The sequence below is a fragment of the Cyprinodon variegatus genome, unplaced genomic scaffold, assembly GCF_000732505.1.
Source record: "Cyprinodon variegatus isolate N-32 unplaced genomic scaffold, C_variegatus-1.0 Scaffold515, whole genome shotgun sequence".
Classification (NCBI taxonomy): Eukaryota; Metazoa; Chordata; class Actinopteri; order Cyprinodontiformes; family Cyprinodontidae; genus Cyprinodon; species Cyprinodon variegatus.
Genome location: NW_015150968.1, coordinates 333965 through 352476, shown reverse-complemented (window position 1 = coordinate 352476; position 18512 = coordinate 333965). Strand labels below are relative to the sequence as shown.

General features: G+C 37.7%; 1 long non-coding RNA gene across 1 annotated transcript; it reads right to left on the bottom strand.

The window, feature by feature from the left end:
• Window positions 1-12895: 12895 nt before the first annotated feature.
• Window positions 12896-18289, bottom strand: LOC107094922. The gene is made up of 3 exons (XR_001481706.1): window positions 18203-18289; window positions 16183-16274; window positions 12896-14876 (listed from the first exon to the last, which is right to left on the bottom strand). It is a non-coding gene; the product is annotated as an uncharacterized LOC107094922 (long non-coding RNA).
• Window positions 18290-18512: the final 223 nt, after the last annotated feature.

Below are 18512 nucleotides of genomic sequence, written 5' to 3'. Positions count from 1 at the left end.
GCAGGTCAGAAAAAGTGATCGGTGCATTTCTACTGGTAATATTTTTCCAAAAACTTGAAAATGTTTAAATTAGTTTATAATGTAGACGGGCTGGACTCTCCTGACTGAATGTCTCCATGGTGGGACTGGAAAAAAAAGAACCAGACTCACTAACTCATGGCCTCGGCTCAACTGCTGCATTCCTGCAGCTTGAAGTTCATTTTTGGGCAAACAGAAACAGGGATCAGAAAGAGGAGAGGGTTCCGTTTTATCCGAGGGGAACTGGGTTATCCGAGGTTGGTGTCAAATGTTCTCCTGATAACTAGTTTCTTTTTAAACCATGAATTATGGGACAGAGCATGAAGTAAGAACCTGGGCCCGATTTCCCCTCTTTCAGAAATAAGTCTTTTTTTTTCTTCTCCCCAACTGCAATAATTAGTAGACTGGTTTTACTTCACAGCCTCCCTAACACTGACTCTTCATTTAGTCCATTTTGTTGTCCTTTTTAAAGAATAAAAATGTCTAACAGTTCATAGAATGAATGAGGAAAGTATTTTTGAGAGAATTATATTTTGCTGGAAAACAATATTTAAGTACTTTGTCTAGAAATGCTATCCTTTTTGTAAAACAAAATGTTATTGCATGCTTTTTGACAAGATGTTTACATGTATTTAAAAAAAGGGAAACTTGTGCCTTTTTATCTCACCTGATTTACAGTTTTACAGTATATATTGTAAATAATAAGGCAAGTCTTTATGTTAAGTGTAGTATGAAACATTTCTACTTTTAACCATCTTGTTGAACAGTTGAAACAAGTCGTTTCCCACTCGCCATGTTGTGTCTGTTGGCTCAGAGCAGAACTCGGCAGTCGGCGCCGTAAAATGAATGTACCAGATATTGTGAGCAAATTATGGAACGTGCTACCTGAATGTTAGAGAGACGACGTTTATTATCCACCCATTTTTTTTATTTTGTTTTTATTATTTCATGAAATAAAAAAACAAAAACAAATGCACTTTTTAAAAGAAATGAATAAATTGTAACAGGCTGTATTAGAGTAAGAGACGCATCATCTGGAGGAGACATCGTAACCCATGGCAACAGGGATGCTACATCAGCTGAAACTTGGGATCTGGAAAAAATACAAACACATCAACTTAATGCTGGAATTATTAATATTAATATTGTTATTTCTGTTTTTATCATAAATGATGGAATGAAAAGACACTTTTTAAAGGAAAGAAATTTGACCCTAAGAAAGATAAATCCTTTAACATTTTATCAAAAACCCATTTCCTTCTTCTTTCATCAGTTTTCTTCTTTTTTTGTCAAAAGTTGGATGAAAATCTTGCTGCGTTTAAATGTGAACCAATAATCAGTAGCATGACTAGATCCGTTGCTCCTCTGATAGGATAGAGTCTGCGTCTCCCGAACATTACAATAAAAACAAGGTTATAGGAAGTTCTACAAAACTTTTGAGTTAAAAGGATTTAAAGGTTGTCCTCAGTGAGGGTCTGTGGAGTAATTAGTAGTCAGTATCTACCTGCTGTTGATGGGAGTCTGCATCATAATTTATGTTTTTACCGTAGAACCAAGCTAATGTGTTTCAAAGTAAAATCTGTCTAAAAGTGAATAAAAAGACATTCTTAAAGAGATTTAAATCCATCTTAACTACTGATCTAAACTGATTGGATTGAAAACAAAACAAATTATTTTAGACAATAAAGAAAATTTCAAAACATTGTAAATAAAAGTCATCAGACTGAGCCAGATGAACAAGGACCTGTAGGCAGGAAATGTTCCTGTAAATCAAACCTTTAGTAGTATTGTTTTTTATTATCATTACGCTGTCACAAGTACAGAGCAACATTTAACCCATCCCCTTGGGGAGCAGTGGGCTGACATTGTGCAGCGCCCAGGGAGCAGTCTGGGGTTAAGGGTCTTGCTCAGGGACCCAGAGTGGCAGTCTGTGGGAGTGGGGCTTGAACTGAGAATCTCAGGATTCCAAGCTCTATGCCCTTCCCATTAGGCCGCCAGTCCCCAAAGCAATGATGACCATTTAATACTATATATATATACATTGTTTTAATTAGTGGGGCCATGACATCATCAAAAGTAAAAGGCAAGAGAATGCAAAATATATTAAAAAGGTAAAATAGTAATCAGAGCTAGGTGGTGATTTGGGCTAAAATATTAGGGAAAAATTAAACAAATCTGCCAAAAAAAATAAAGAACTAATTGTTTTTTTCATCATTTTCTAGAAGATTTTTATCATTAGAGGCACATAGTCCTGTTTGGCATTTTTTAAATGTGTACTCCAGTATCTCACTCTGGTTTTTTTTTTTTTTTTTTTTTTTTTTTTTTTTTTTTTTTTTTTTTTTTTTTTTTACAAATTAGAGCTGATGTTTTATTTATTTTTGTGTTTTCCGCTTTGTTTTTGAGCAGAGATTAAAGCTTTTTATTTATACATATAATTACAAGCGAGGTCCATTACTGAGCATGTGCACAGCAGGTAAACAAAGAGGTGTTTCACTACCGTGGCTAAGCCAGTTAGCAGCTTGTAGCAAATTGGAAAAATAACGAGAAAGAGTCAAAGATCCAGTGTTCCAAAAATAAAAAAAAAAAGAAGTACAAAAAAAAAAAAATAACAATCCACTGGACTTTGTTATCCAAGTCTGAAGATGTTTCGCTTCCCATCCAGGTAGCTTTTTTCAATTTCAAATGTCTGGAGTATTGTTGAGTTCCAGGCTTTATAGAGTAGCTCATCTAAGCCTTGTTATGACTAAGAAAACATGCAAATTGAACCAGAAGAACAGGTCCACCCCTTAGTAATGATCCAGTGTTAAAAATGTTTGATTCCAAGATGAATGAGCCAGGAATAGATCTGGGAATAGGATGGAGCTAAAACTGCCGAGGGGTTCAGATGTGGCTGCTAAGTTAATGATATAAATGTGCCACTGACAGACTCTTTAGAGCAGCTTCATTTCCTCTTTTTTCTGCTCTTCATCAAAAGTTTGTTAGTCAGTGGGTTTTTATTCTTAACAACCATTATTATAACAAAATAGGAATAGAAGTAAGAAACCGACTCTAAACTTTTTTTTTCTTATAATACTTACATAGCGCTGTTTGTTTGCAAAGGGAATCCCCAGCTAGAAGTTTAATAAATTGTATTATTTTCTCACTTCAAGGCTGATAAAAACCCTTAGTTTTGACGCATGCTGACCAACAGAAATGCATCTGACAGAAGGGAAGAGAAAATAATCAGTAAAACCTAATCGGAAAATAATGCAATTCCATCTGCAAAGGAGAAATCTGAAAACATAAAAAAAAAAAAAAAAAGTTTAAAAATAATTAGCTGTTAAAAATATTTTTGAACACATAAAATCCATTGATTTCTTTTTTACTATGTTTCATTTCTGGATTACATTTTTTAAATTTCCATTTACAAATGTGCTCTATACAACAATAATGAAATAATATTTAAATTCACACAAAATGAGACCGTTTCACTCTGCAGAGAAAACAATCATAATTCCCTAATATTCTTCCACTTCTTTAGTGCAGACTATTTTGGAGGTCATTCCATCATATATTTTCTGTCAACCATTATGATTATTTGTAAAACAATTAAAAACCAAAATGGAAGCTGTATTTTTGTGTTAAAAGTAGTCATTTCACCCAGGAGCACAGACTGTGAAAGCTACAATATTTTGGTTTACGTTTAAATATGGGAATTAATGACAGTTATGCTGAACAAAACAGGGAAAAGTGTGATGGGTCTCTATAATAAGGCACAAAGATTGAATTTATTTTAAGGCGGCAGAAATTTAGTCAGGCTCTGCAGTAACTTGCATTTAGCCCGACTCTGATGGGAGCCTCTGTTTCTCCGATCTGGGGTCACCCAGAGAGCTTTCAGCAGGTAAGACACTGACTAATGAGAACTCCACAGAACCTCATGTCAAAACCTTCCAACTACTGATTTCTTAGTTTGGGTAAAAGTATAATATTGAGCTGGGAACACGGAGAGCTCCTGTTATTGTGAGTAATTCAGCATTTCTAACCAAAACTTGAACAAAATGAGAATAAAGTCAATTTTCTGCAGTAATTGCAGCTTCCCGTCAGCAGGTAGACCTGAGGGTTACGCTGACATTTTCCTCCAACTTTCAGCAGAAAGTCAACCAGAATATTTACATCTGTCACAGTGCAGGGAGCAGATCAATGTTTATGTTTGGTGATTAGGCCCCAGCAGCCAGAACTCCACAGAGCCGTTTTCTCCTCTGCTCCTTTCGGCTCCTGTGTTTCACCATCAGTCACTGCTGTTTCTCACTCTGTTGCGTCATCGTGAGTCTGGGGTCACGTCGGCGCCATTTTCTGTTTTTAAAGAGTTGTGAATCGGGTGAAGACAGACTAAGCCATATCTCCACAGCCATGGCAGTGCATTATTTATTATAAAGATAATATATATATAAATATACAGCAATGTTTTTTTTTTTTCAATTCCAAAAATACCTTTTTACTCGGTAAAAGTTTTCTTAGCAAACATACGACAAACCTCCTTCACCAAACCTCCTTCAGCGTTTTTTCAAACCAGTTACTACTGTATATCTTAATGCAGATATTGCCATAATTGTGTTTGCAGAAATATTGCAAGATTCTAATAAAACTGTTACAATGATTGATGGATGTGATCTGGTTATTTATTCTGTATAACAGAAACCTCTATAGCTTAGCCCGCTTTAAGTATGCAGTTAAAGTGTTAAAGTAAAATCAGAACTTTTTTTGAAATGATCTTTATTTCATACTCTCACATAGACTGATGTTTTCTATGGAAGACCAGGAGATTCACTGAAAAAAAAATTTTCAACTTTCATTTCAAATAAAAAAATAATAATAATTCAATAAAAAAATCTGATTTTGGAATTTCACATTTCAGATTAAATTATAAAACATGCTGCAATGAAAAAAATGAAATGTAAATTTAAAAACTAATTTATAAATTGCTTATGGGATGTTTACAATTCTACTTCCCTTTTTTAATTTTCTTTTTCACCTTTAAGTATTTAAATCTTTGCATTTGCCTTTTACTTTCCCCTCCATTTATTTTAACCAGTCACAGTTGCTCCTCAGTTGTAACAAGCTCCCTCATTGATTAGACAGCAGTCCTTGGACCACAACACTGCGGCATTTTTAAAAGAAATAGTTTTTAATGGTTTTCAGGAAGTAGACAAATTATAGAAAAGCTTGTACAAAACAGCAGAAAACACTTGGAACAGCACAAGAGATAACAATCACTTCAGCTATGTAGGTCAGCAGTGCAGGTGCGGCCTCTAACGCCTCTAAGAAGCTTGTCCAAATACGGTAAAACATTGAATCTGTTTTTTGTTTTTCTCTGTCTCTGTGTCGGAATTGAGCTAGATGGAAGTCACTTCTGGTTATCCACAAAATCCATATCGATAATGAATCCTGTTTGGCTAGATTAAACCCATTTAACGTGAACTTGCTTGACTTCATATCCGCTGAAACAGCGCCGGAGCTTCAGACCCAAAGTAAATTTAAGAAAATAGGCAACAGGCTTAAAGAGGCATCAGTGCTGAACTACTGAGGTGTCATTAAAAGTGTTTTAGTCATAACGGGTCAAATAAAGAAGCTATTTTAAAGATCTTTCTGTAAAAACATACGAAATGCCTCTTTAACTATAAATATAGATATATTTTATATATAAAAATACACTGCTCAAAAAAAATTAATGAAAACTTTGAAAACACATCAGATTTCAATGGGGGAAAATTATGCTGCTTATTTCTACTGATATGGACTGGGTGATGTGTTAGGAACAAAAGGATGCCACATCATTTGATGGAGATTGAAATGATCAACCTACAGAGGGCTGAATTCAAAGACAACCCCAAAAACTACAGTGAAAAAATGATGCGGCAGGTTTGTCCATTTTGCTGAAATTTCATTGCAGCAATTAAAAATGGTAATCAGTCATTTGTATGGCCCTTACATGCGTGTATGCATGCATGACAACGTCGGGGCATGCTCCTAATGAGAGGCGGATGGCATCCTGGGGTTTCTCCTCCCAGATCTGGACCAGGGCATCACTGAGCTCCTGGACAGTCTGAGGTGCAACCTTGACCCTAGCCAAATGCAAAACTGGTGAAAAAGAGTCAGAAAAGATGAGAGGAAGAAATGTCAGTGGCCTCCAACTGTAAAACCATTCCTGTTTTGATGGTCGTCTCATTGTTGCCCCTCTAGTGCACCTGTTGTTAATTTCATTAACACTAAAGCAGCTGAAACTGATTAACACCCACCACTGCTACTGACCTGACCGAATCAATATCCCAGAAGTCTAATTAACACGATGCTATACTCTGCTTACAAAGTGTTCCTTTATTTTTTTTGAGTAGTGTATATATTATCTGTGCTTGTGTTTATTGGCTACTCATTACAATCCCTACAAATTGATGTGTTACAGCAACTGAAAGATGGCTGGCTGTCACTTTAAACAGTCCTTTATCATCTTCTGATTTGATTCTGATTTCTCATTAGCTTAGTTAACTAATATAGTAAACAGTAGATCACAAGACGATCACATTTGCTAGTTTACTGTAGGCTGAATCTCTTGTATAAAGGCACATGGTTTTATTGCTTCATGTTCCAGTCCAGTCAACCCAGCATGCATTGCATAGGTGTGAAAATGGTGACCTCCATTAGTGAAAATAAATTAAAGGATATAAGATTTTTGAAGTAATTGAGTTTTTATGTTTCACAAACGACAATTTTAAAGGTACTAGGAAAATTACAACATATTTAAGCCGAGTCATGGATCCCCTTTAAGTTACTTAGGTGTGAATATATGTGAAGTATTTGTGATTCAGACAAAAATGGAATCTTTTGTGTCAGTTTTACAAATTCTACATTTTGTATCATTAATTAATCTTGGTTTAGGTTTAAAAAAATACACAAAACATTTTTTTTCTTTAATAAATTGAGATCTTTAGATCTTTAAGAGCTGATCTGTTTTTTATAAAGATGAAATTGTTAAATGTAGTTGAGCCGTGCTAAGCTAAAGGCAAAGCATTTCTTTTTTTTTGTTTTGTTTTTTTCAATTTTAAACAGCTTAATTTGGTGCCTGGAGGAAAATAATGAGCTGAAATGAGCAGAGAAAAGAAGAGGAGCAGCAGGTAGAGCAGCTTAAAGGAGCAGCCGGAACAAAGAGGGGAGGAAAAGAAAGGCAGGAGACTTTCCCAGTAAAAAGAAATCACCATTAACCTTGTTAAGGTCTGATCGCCTGCCTGCCTGGACTGCAGAGCAGACAGTATTACTTCTCTGCCTCCCCCCCAACTCCTCTGAATCACAGCCTTCTCCAAATCTCCCCCAGATTTCCAATTGCTTTCAGTTGTAGTGGTGCCAGATAAACAGAATCTATTGGATCAGGCTGATTTCACGGCTGCACCCGCGCACATGGCAGCGTCTGTGGCCCACTTTCTGAGCCCAGGCTTTCTTCCTCCCTCCTCGCTTCTCTCCTTTATGTTTGAAATTCACTTTTCTGTGACTTCCTGCTGAGTTTTCATCCTCAATAATACATCAACTCTTACTATGATTAAGTTTAAGTTTTGCTCTGTGAAGGAAACGCATGGAAACCCTAGAAAGTATTAAGTTGCAGCTGCATTAGGAGGAATTCAGCCATGTTGTCCAAATACGTCTGTTTATTCCACAGTAGCAGCTGAGTCACAGTGTTTTAAGGCTGAAGGACACTGCGTCATGGGAAGCAGAGGACAGCTGGACTGCAGCCAGAAACAGGAAGTGGGGGAGAATCAAGGATATGGAGAGTTTTACACAAACATACCTAAATCGAGCTTTATCAAAGTGTACAGGATTACTTTATGCTCTTCAGGCGTAGAGGCTCTGGCTATGTCTGGTAAATGGAAATGTTTTCATATTTTTGGCCTTTTTCTCTGTCTCACCTTTTATAAGCATTTAAAAAAAAAAACAATGTTCTCCAATGAGGGCGTTGTTTACAGCAACATTTAATGTCAAAGATGTACGAAGTTATCAGGGTGCTTGATTTTTCAGGTCAGCAGGGGACAAAGTCACTGGGGCTGGAGGGAATTTTTGGGAATAAAAAAAAAAGCCTGTTTCCAGCATTTTAGAGGTCAGACACTGATGCTGGACAAGAAACTTACTATTAAAAAGTAACTAGTTATAGTAATTAACTGTGCAGTAACTTTTCATGACTTAATTGATTAAATAATCAATTAATTATAATTATTAAATTTTTTTGTTTGTAATAAAAGAACAATTAGATGTTTCACAACTTTATTTTTTTGAACATTGACAAAATTTAACTGGTTTTAAAACAGGAAGGAAGCTGAAGTTGATGCAATTATCTGGTTTTCCTTAGATAGCATGGTTCTGAGCCTGGTTCTGCTGGAGGTTTCTTCCTGTTAAAAAGGAGTTTTTCCTCTCCACTGTCGCTGCAAGCATCAAGCAATCAACTGGTTTTCCTTAAATAGAAAACTTTGCCTTGAGATGACACGTGTTGTGAATTGGTGCTATATAAAGGAACTAAATTGAAGATACTGCTTTTCAAGCACTTAAACAAAAAATAATTCAAACAGGATTTAAACTGTTCCAGAAAAAAACAGCAATACTGAATAATTCCAGTATTTCTGTTTGAAAAAAGAAGGGAGAAAAAAAAGACCTAGTAAACCATGAAAGCAAAGCTTGATTCTTTTTCTATGGGTGAATGACGTCTTTATAATGTAACTGATTCCCCCAAAACTACATAACAAAGCATAAATACTTTAATTCTGCAGTTAAGTAGCTCGTATCTTCACTCAATGGACGGTTTTATTTTTCTGAGAAATTTTCACTTTTACCGCTTACATTTAAACAAAGATATCTGTGCTTTTTATTTCCTAGTTTTTCTAAAATTGTTCTTCACTTCTCTACATATTGATGCTGATTTAACAGCTGCAACAAAATGGGAAAATAAAGAAGAGAATCAGTCCAGATGGAGTCTAGTTAGTTCATAGAAAATCACTGATGAAGACATGGATGAAGACATGGAGGTTGGACCCGTAGAAGATGATGGACGGATTTTAATCCAAAGACTCCATCCATTCCTCCTTTATTACATTTTAAATGTACACAGTCAGCACGTTTCATGTTTTATTTTAATTTTAGCGTTAATTGCAGCTTTGGTACACAGATAGCAGAGCTATAAAAAAAAAAAAAAAGTAAAGCTGACCAAAGTTGAAAAGTTTTATCTGGGATATTAACAGATCTAGAAAAGACTGGTTCTTCTTTTGGACACATGTTGTAAATCTATCTCTCAACCTCCCTGCCACCAAATTTTTATTAAAATTTTTTGTTTGTTTTTTTTTATTCAAAACTTTGCAACAACTTTGGACTAAAATCCTCTTTCCATATATATCCATCCACTGATTGGTCTGTTTCTAAATGCGTCATCCAATCCTTTCATCCATCATTTATTAATTCATCTATCTAAGGGGAGTGATTTCTCCCTGGATGCTGCTCTCTACGGGAGGGGTTCAGATGTAGAGGACAAACCCTGCTGTAATGTATAATTTCAATGACTAATAAAGTTTATTATCCCTTCAGTCTTTATCCATTCTTCCATCCATTCATTAAACCTTACATCCATTTATCTGTAAAACAATCTTTGCTTTCATTTTGCCAACCATCCATCTGTTGTTCCTTTTTTATAATTTCATCCCTAATGTTCATGTTATCCATGAATCAATCCCTGTGCTCCTTGCTTCAAGGCAACAGCTCCACAACCTGCTTCACTGTGGCGCCCGAGCTAATGGTAGAGAAAAAAAAAAAACGAAATAAGGAAAAGGACTCAGGGGTCGTAGGGATTAAATTTTTTGTGTGTGTTTAAAGACAATAGGGAAGTTATGCAAGTGTCTCTAAAGGCGTATAAATATAAGCAGGTTTTTCTTTTTATTGGAGGAACAGAACATAAAAATAAATTTTCCTCAGGACACACATATCCGCTGGATCCGTCCCCACAATGCAGACGGTTGTCACAAGTTGCATTTTATGGCTTGTATCTTTTGGACAGATTTTTATTAAAGTAACTCTATTCCAACCTGACACTTTGGGCTTAAGAAATACACTAAAATGGATCAAATTGGTGTCAGCATAACATGCAATATGTTTCAGAAGATAACTTTTTCAAATGAGAAATACAACAAACTCTACAGGAAAGACGGCATCATCCACTTAGTAAAGAATTACTAAATTTACATTTCACAGTGGATTACTTTCTATTTACTCTACTTTCTATTTTCTAACGTAAGACACAGATTTGTTGGCTCACTCAATGTCTTCGAGTCAGTCCGAAATAGCCAGACTGATGTTAGGCTACATACTATACTATGGGATAAATCGAGGTAAATATGGATTTTCTTGGTTAGTTCATCCACTTACTGTGAAATTACTGTGAAACGACTTCCCACAGCCGGCAAACTGCTTGCTTTTGTAGCCAAATGCTACACATGTAGGCATTTTTACTGCGCTTCTCTGTGGGAGTTGGGAGTACCAACATGGCGGATCATGTCATGATCCGCCATATCAGCAATAGAGATCAGTGGATGAATGACCTTCGGTAGCGCTCCTTTTTACAAACAGGTTGTAAGAGTCTTCCACTAAATGAGCAGCTCAGCTCCTTTACAGTCTGATGCAGAGGGTGGAAGGTGTTGTCCATGATGGATGGAAGCTTGGACAGCACAGGTGTCATGAATCCCTGGGCATTGCACCATGGCAGCCCACTGCTCCCCAAGGGTTAAATGCAGTTAATTTTGATGTTCTGAACTTGTGAAAGAGTAATGACAATAAAACTCTAGGGGGAAAAAATTATGATTAAAACGATGTAAAATAAAGTCTGACTATAATGTTCCCAATTCCTCAAAAATGCAATAATAGAGGAGCAATGATTGGTTAGGGGTGTCTGAAGCTCCTTTCATTCCTTTAGTGGGAAATAAAATTCTTACTGTTGAACATATGACAGGGAAAAGAACAGCAGCTTTGATTTGATGAATTCAGATCAAACCTCAGAGAAGCTGATTGACCAGAAGGACGCCCAGCATTCATTTTCCAAACACACAAGGAGTAAAGAACAAGTAAAAGATGTCTACAGGGAGCAGCAGGAAGGCGACGCGATGAGGACAAAAAAAAAGGATGTACATAGTAGAGAGGCAGGAAGGGAGGCAGAGGAAACAGGAGAAATAAGGACGGCTTTATGATTCAGCAACATCCTGGCAGAGCAAAGATGACGAAGGGCCCCATGGGGTGAAGGAATACTCTCATCAGCCCTGCTCCTTGCATTACATCATCAAACTTGCAGGTTTCTCCAGGTAGCTGATTGGTTCAGAGCGCACCGTCAGAGTGGAAGAGGAGGGCGGGTAAAAAGCACCGTCTCCAGGTAATAAAGGTACTGGGCTTCAAACTCAAGGCCCACAGGCCAAATCTGGCCCCTCGCAGCAAGTGAGGAGAGCTTCAGGCTGAATTCAGAGCTAAAAAGTTTGGTCTGTTTTAAATGGACTGGATGTGCCCTCTTTCATCTTTCAACATGAAAACTGACTCAGAGCCTGTCAGTTTAACTGTCAGCTCATCAGATAATTTACTCTTAGCTTTCCTTAAGTAGAAAGCATTCATAGTTCTTTCCGATGTTCCTTTTCGGTCTGCTTCTCTCTCCTTCAACCCCAGTCGGCCTCGGAAAAAGCCCGTTCACACTGAGCCTGGTTCTGCTGGAGGTTTTTTCCTGTTAAAAGTTGAGTTTTCCTCTCCACCCTCTCTGCATGTATGCTTGGGGAGGGATTGCTGCAGAGCGGAAGTCTTAAACGGGGGTCCACGGAGGTCGTGAATGTTTTAATTTGACTTTTTTTTTTTTATATTCCCCGTGCAATTTTTTTCCCACTAATTGAAATGTCTTTAAATAAACATTAACATAATTTCAACACACTGTAGTAAACAGATAAATGGAGGCAGAAGATGTCTTTCAGTCATCAATACACACATTCAGCGACACACAGGAGCTCTTTCAAGCTGGGCACGGTTTCATTCACAACACCTGTCCCATCAATGAGGAATCAGAAACACTTATACCATGGGAAAATGACTTTCGTTACATTCCTCTATCTGTAATAGAGTGACTATAGGACCAGTTTACGTAACACAATTTCATACAATATATATAATTAGGGGGTCCCCGCTCCATCTCGCCATCAGTTTGGGGGTCCTTGGCCTGGAAAACGTTGAAGACCTCTGCTGTAGAGTCAATATCTACTTTCATAATCCTGTAAGGTCAATGACTGGATACTGTCAGCTGGTTTTTCTCAGAAAACTTTTAACCTCATCTGGTCTTATGATCCGATCCAACCTGAGCTATGAAGAGCCTTAACATGAAACGTGTTGATTTGGTGATTTAGAAATAAACTGAATTGAAGCTTGCTTCTTTCTCATCCAATTTTTATCCTGTTTTGGAAAGTTTTTAGGAAACAGGTTGAAGGTGTTTGGATTGGAGGAGGCAGCTTATTGCTTCTATAAATGATTCGTCCGGGTTCCCTTATTCACCTGTGGATCTCGGCGGTGGAGGAGTCGGCACAGACCGACGTGATCCTTCATTTTACCTACATCATGCATTTCACTTCTAAACACATTAAAACAGATTCAGGAATTTAAAGGTTTAAAAGTGACATCATTTTCTACAATTAAATCAAAAACACATTTTTTTAACAACAGCTTGTCATATTGTCAGAAATTGTTTGCTAAAAGTGAACAAATATATATATGATGTATGAACTGATCAATAAACCACGACAGGCTGGGATTTTGTGCTTCAGAGCAAAATAAAAAATAAAAAAACACAAAGGAGTTTCTGTAGAATTATTTTTAATAGATAGAAATAAAACAACAGACCTAAAAGTAAAAATGATTGTACAGCAAACAAGAAAAAAAAAAAAAGAGACATCTTTATTTATTTTAACATCGATTGACTGCAGGCACCAAAGTTTAAAAAGAAAAAGGCCCCAAAGAATCATCTTAAACTACAGCAACCAGTGTGTGCTGAAGCAAAGCCCAGAGAAACCAGCAAGAGAACTGGGAGATTAAAGGCCACGTCCATCAATGCAGGACAAAACCAGTCCAACACAGAACCTTGTTGTAACTTGAAAATCTCTAACAGCAACAGTTTTAATCGTCAAGCATTGTGAGGTACTTTAAAACTCATCTTTGTTTGGAGTGTATCGTCTTTTTTTTCTGCCCTGAACTGGAGCAACGTTAAGAAACAGAGACGCACTTGGTTCTGCTCGGTCTGACGACCCTGAATGGCGATAGTGTTTAAAAAGAACAAGCGTCAGGAAACTGGGAGGGATTCAGCGAGTTTCTGTGTCCTGAAAGCAAAAACGGAACAAAGTGGGCTGGAAATTCAATCTCATGCATAAATGTGCCGATTTCATTTAATCGTAGTGCCGGAATTTCAATGGCTGTTTTCCTGATGGACGGGACGGAGAAAAGCGGTTCTAGATGGGAGGAGCCCCACCCGACCCCAAACGGAGACAGGCAGAAAGCTACGGAGGACCAGACCTGCCACGGTAACAAACACGTAAAAAAAATAACTCATAAAAATAATTGTTCGGGCAAAAAGCCATTAAGCATAACAAACAGAGATATTTATTTTAGAAAGGATCAATTAGAAAGAAAATTGACTTCAATTTTTTTTCAAGTTTTTCTTATGTTTATTTGATCCTTTTATTTATGAATAAATTACCACAGATATACTTAAAACATGCCTCTCCCCTCAATTTCTTTTTTCATATTTCACTATTTCTAAAACATTGATCTATTTACCCAACTAATAAAACCCTTTATTATCAAATATACTTTAAGAACCCCAAGCTTGATTTACCATCTTTAAATAGTTTATCAATACTTCTTAAAAATACTCTGATATTAATTTCTCCGAATTTGGATTGGACTTTTTTTTTAATATATATATAAAAAAAAAAAAACATTAGAAAAATACATATGTTTCTCCATATTTCATTATAATGGTAAATCAGAATTTAGGTGCAAATATAAATTTCAAGAGTGAAGCAATAAATGCAAAAATATATAATATATACATATTTAGTTTGTTAATTCAATGTTTATTTCTACCTAATTGATCAATTACATGCAATTATCTCTCTCGTTTTTATCTTTTAGTGACCCAGTTACATTTTTAAAATATTTATTTATCCATTTACGCTCTGAATTATAATAATAATGATGTATATTATCTTAAAAGTTCCTTTTTTATAAAACTCAAAGAAAATGTACCAGAGAAATTATTGACAAAAACAACAATGGCAGGACTGGTCCTCCGTAGGCTGTATAAAGACGTACACCACTCAGATCATGTGAACAAGGCAATCAGGTGTTTCCAATCTATAAGTGATGAAGGCAGACAGCTGAAGAAGAGGAGTTTTTGAGGGTCCCCTGTTGACGTTGAGCTCATGGATACCATGTATAACGGGGCAGAGGAGGGCGAGCTCAGGCAGACGCTGCGTCTCTGCTGCGACCAAGAAACTAGAGCAGAACTTTAGAAGAACAAAAACCTATACGTTTAAAGAGTGAAAACTTGACCACATAACCAAGTAAAACCAGATCTACCCATCAGCTTAAACGGGTCGATCAGACTCTGGTTCTGTAGGAACGTCTGACAGAGGTTCTGCTGTTCATCCGTGGTGAGCGTGAGAAAAACAAAGTGTCCAGAAATGCGTCCTCCAGCCCCTACAGCATCTCCACGTAGTTCTCAGGGATCAGGCCCCTTCTTCCGTCCAGCTCCCCCTCCAGCCAGCCGGGCTCCCTTGATGGGGTCACTGTGGGGGAGGGGGGACACAGCAGGAGGACAGGAATTAATGAAAGGTTCAGCTTCAAAAAAAAACAAAAATATTCACATATTTTACAATTTATGTTTGATAAAGTCATTATGTTCAATATAAATGCTAACATTTGCCAATTTATGTAAAAGTTGCTGAATGTTTGAATGTTTTACTTTAGGTTCTTTGGAACAGGGATGCGATATGAGTTGTCAGTATCTAACCTGGGTTAAAGAGGACCCCAGCTTAAAGCCAGTAAGAGGTCAGAGGTCACAGCAATGTCTGCAGGGAAAAGATTTAACCTGGACTTTATCCGCCTGTTTGAACAAAACTGTAAAAAACACTCCACCTTTGCTTTTAAAAACCTGCTTTGGTTTCCTGTTTTATTCTTTATTTAAAACAAATGATCATCTGTTCACTAATGAGCCTTCTGAGCTTTTGGGTCAGAACCACTGATTTAGGATCCAGATGATCCTCAAAGTGTTTATGCCAGACATGGGCTTTAGGATTACGTCTGTTTTTTTATGTTTATTACTGACTGATAACGTCTAAAACATTTCTTTCCTTTCTGTTTAACAGGGAAATGAGTTTGGGTGAAAGTTTTCATTTGCTTTTAAAAGGTAGTTTATTATTATTATTATTATTATGACATTTTTCTAAAGATTTCTGGAAACATCGTTTTGCTTAATTATCAAAACATTAAATCAAACAAGATTGTTTGAAACGAAGATAATAAATAATATTTTACTGCTTAGATCCAACATTAGAACTAATTAAAGAGAAGAAAACATACATAAATGTTCTTTTTTTTAAAAGATGAATAGATAGATTTATCCGTACCTCTAAGGAACAAATATTCTGTAATAATAATTTAACTTTATTCAACTCACATTGGAGAAATTTAACTCTGCATTTAACCCATTCCCTTGGGGAGCAGGGGGCTGCCATTGTGCAGAGCCCAGGGAGCAGTGTGGGGTTAAAGGTCTTGTTCAGGAACCCAGGCTGTGGAGATGGACCGGGTACTTGCAACCTTCTCAGAGCACCATCTCTCTGCTCTAACCACTAGGCCAACCCTCCCCCATTGCCCTGAATCGTTCAGAACTTTCCAGTTCGATGTGAACCAGTTGAACCAACATGCGGACGTTGTGCTAAATGGACCCGATTAGATGGTTTACCAAGTGTTTATCAATAAATGAAAATATCAGTTTAAAAGGTCTGAGGCCTGAAAACCAAGAATACGGATGAGACTGGTTCCCCTCCTCCAAACCCACAATCCCAGAGCTGGTTCTGGGCCGGTACCACTCACCGTTACTGAATATCGCTCCGACAAGGAAGGAGAGCTCGGACTCGTGCTCGGCCTCACACGGGTACACCGCCTTGGCCTTCCTGTAGGTGGCGCTGAAAGATGAAGGCAGTCAGTGGGTTTAACAGGGTCGGTGCTGGGTTAGACCTGTTCATTCACTCACTACCGGGCCTGAAGACCTAAAAGTGGCCTTTGACAGAAGGAATTTGGCCCGACTTGGAGCATGCTGCAACATCTGGTACAGCTTGGTACTGCCTGGTACCGTCTGGTACTGCCTGATACAGCCTGGTATGGCTTGGTACCACCTGATTCTCCCTGGTACTTCCTGGTACAGCCTAATACCACACAAACACATCTAGAGTCTCCACTCCATCCATAACCATCAATGGTTTGTTTCTCCGGATGCTGTTTGAACTTTACGTCACGCCGATGAATTTTAAATCACCAACACCAGAAACTTCATTGGTCTCCAGAAGAAGAATTTATGTTTCTTCCCCTGAAAATGGCTGCAGAATTATTATGTTGAATCCAGGCTGCAGCTCAGGAAGCTCTGCTAAATATTTCATATTCTTTCCACCGAGGAAGAAAAACAAGCAGGAGGAAAAGCAAAGCAGAATAAAAAAATAAAAAAATAAATAAAAAAATGGTTTGTGGTCAGAGATGGATGCGAGCAGACAGGACGACTATTTACATGAAAATGGACTTAATGGAGCCGTTTGCTTGGTCCACAGCAGAACCACGGTGTGGACAGGATTTTATTCAGAGACGACCTCTGTCCTTGATGTTTGTGAGAGGACAGGAGAGGGGACATGTCCTCAACTGCCAGAAAATACAAAAAGACCAAGAAAAATCTGGATGGAAAAAACTAAGTCTGAGTGACACCCTAAGGGACAGAGAGACACCCTAAGGGACAGAGAGACACCCTAAGGGGAAACCCTGGGGGACAGAGAGACATCCTGGGGGACAGAGAGACACCCTAAGGGGAAACCCTGGGGGACAGAGAGAGACACCCTGTTTGACACCTTGAGGGACAGAGAGACACCCTGAGAGACAACCTAAAGGACACCCTGAGGTACATCCCAAGGGACAGAGAGACCCCCACGAGGCACACCCCGAGGGACAGAGAGACAACCTTAGGGACAGAGAGACAACCTACGGGACACCCTGAGGGACAGAGAGACACCCTGAGGGACAGAGAGACAACCAATGGGACACCCTGAAGGACAGAGCGACACCCTGAGGGACAGAGATACACACTGATTGATACCCTGAGCGACAGAAACACAACCTAAGAGACAGAGAGACACCCTGAGAGACAACCTAAGGGACAGAGGGACTAACTGAACACTGGCTTTGGTTCAGAAAAGTCGTCTCCAGGATCTTTGGACATATTTGGGATTTTTAGGATTTATTGAAACCGTTTTTATTACTAAACATAATTATTACTAAAAACAAATAAAAACTTTCTCTCTCCCAGATCAGCCTGACCCAGAACCACAGCAGGTTCAGCTCTAAATGGATCAGAACAAAAGAAAATGTCCTACTCAAAGTCTTTCTCTAAATTGGGTTAAGAAGCTTAAAATGTGATGATCTTAAACTAGAAGGAAACTGAGGGGGGTGTCAATACTTTTGCTGTTTGCAAACATATAAGCCTAGAGGTGGATAAAAAATGTATATCAATATAATTTTATACTAAAACGATGACACGTCATTTAAGATGTTTCCATATTGATTCCAGTTTAGATTTACAGCATCTCTCACTGACGTTCCTGGTTTATTTATGTAGTTTAAAGTGTTTTATTTTTATTGGATATTTGATTTATATTAAAATTATAATTATATTAAATCAACTGAAATAAATAAATATATTGCGATATATTATTTGGCTGAAGCGTTCAGCCCATGTGAGCCTATATTTAGAAGGTTAGCCCTAAACGACGAACTAAGATGTTTACATTAATGGGAATTCATGTGTTTAAATCAGGAAAGACATCTAAGAAGAAAAGCAAGATTGGTTCCTTACCTGGGCTCCTGGTCAGCAGCAGCAGCAGCTGGATTCTCTCCTGAAGCTCCAAGAGTAGAACATGAGGCTTGAAGCGACCTGTAATTGATCATAACAGTAAGGCTTTTTTTATTCAGTCTGTTCAGAGAATGAACTGATTCTACAGGCCTGGTACCAAAACAGCCTTGGATCAGATCCAAACAAACTCAGCACAAACATTATTGGTTAATTACAGTGTATTGAACAATCAAGCTTTAGCCTCTTTCCAGCTGCGAACAATAAGCAGCAGATGTAAATAATAATCCCAGCTTTGGGTCAGTTCAGAAAGTAG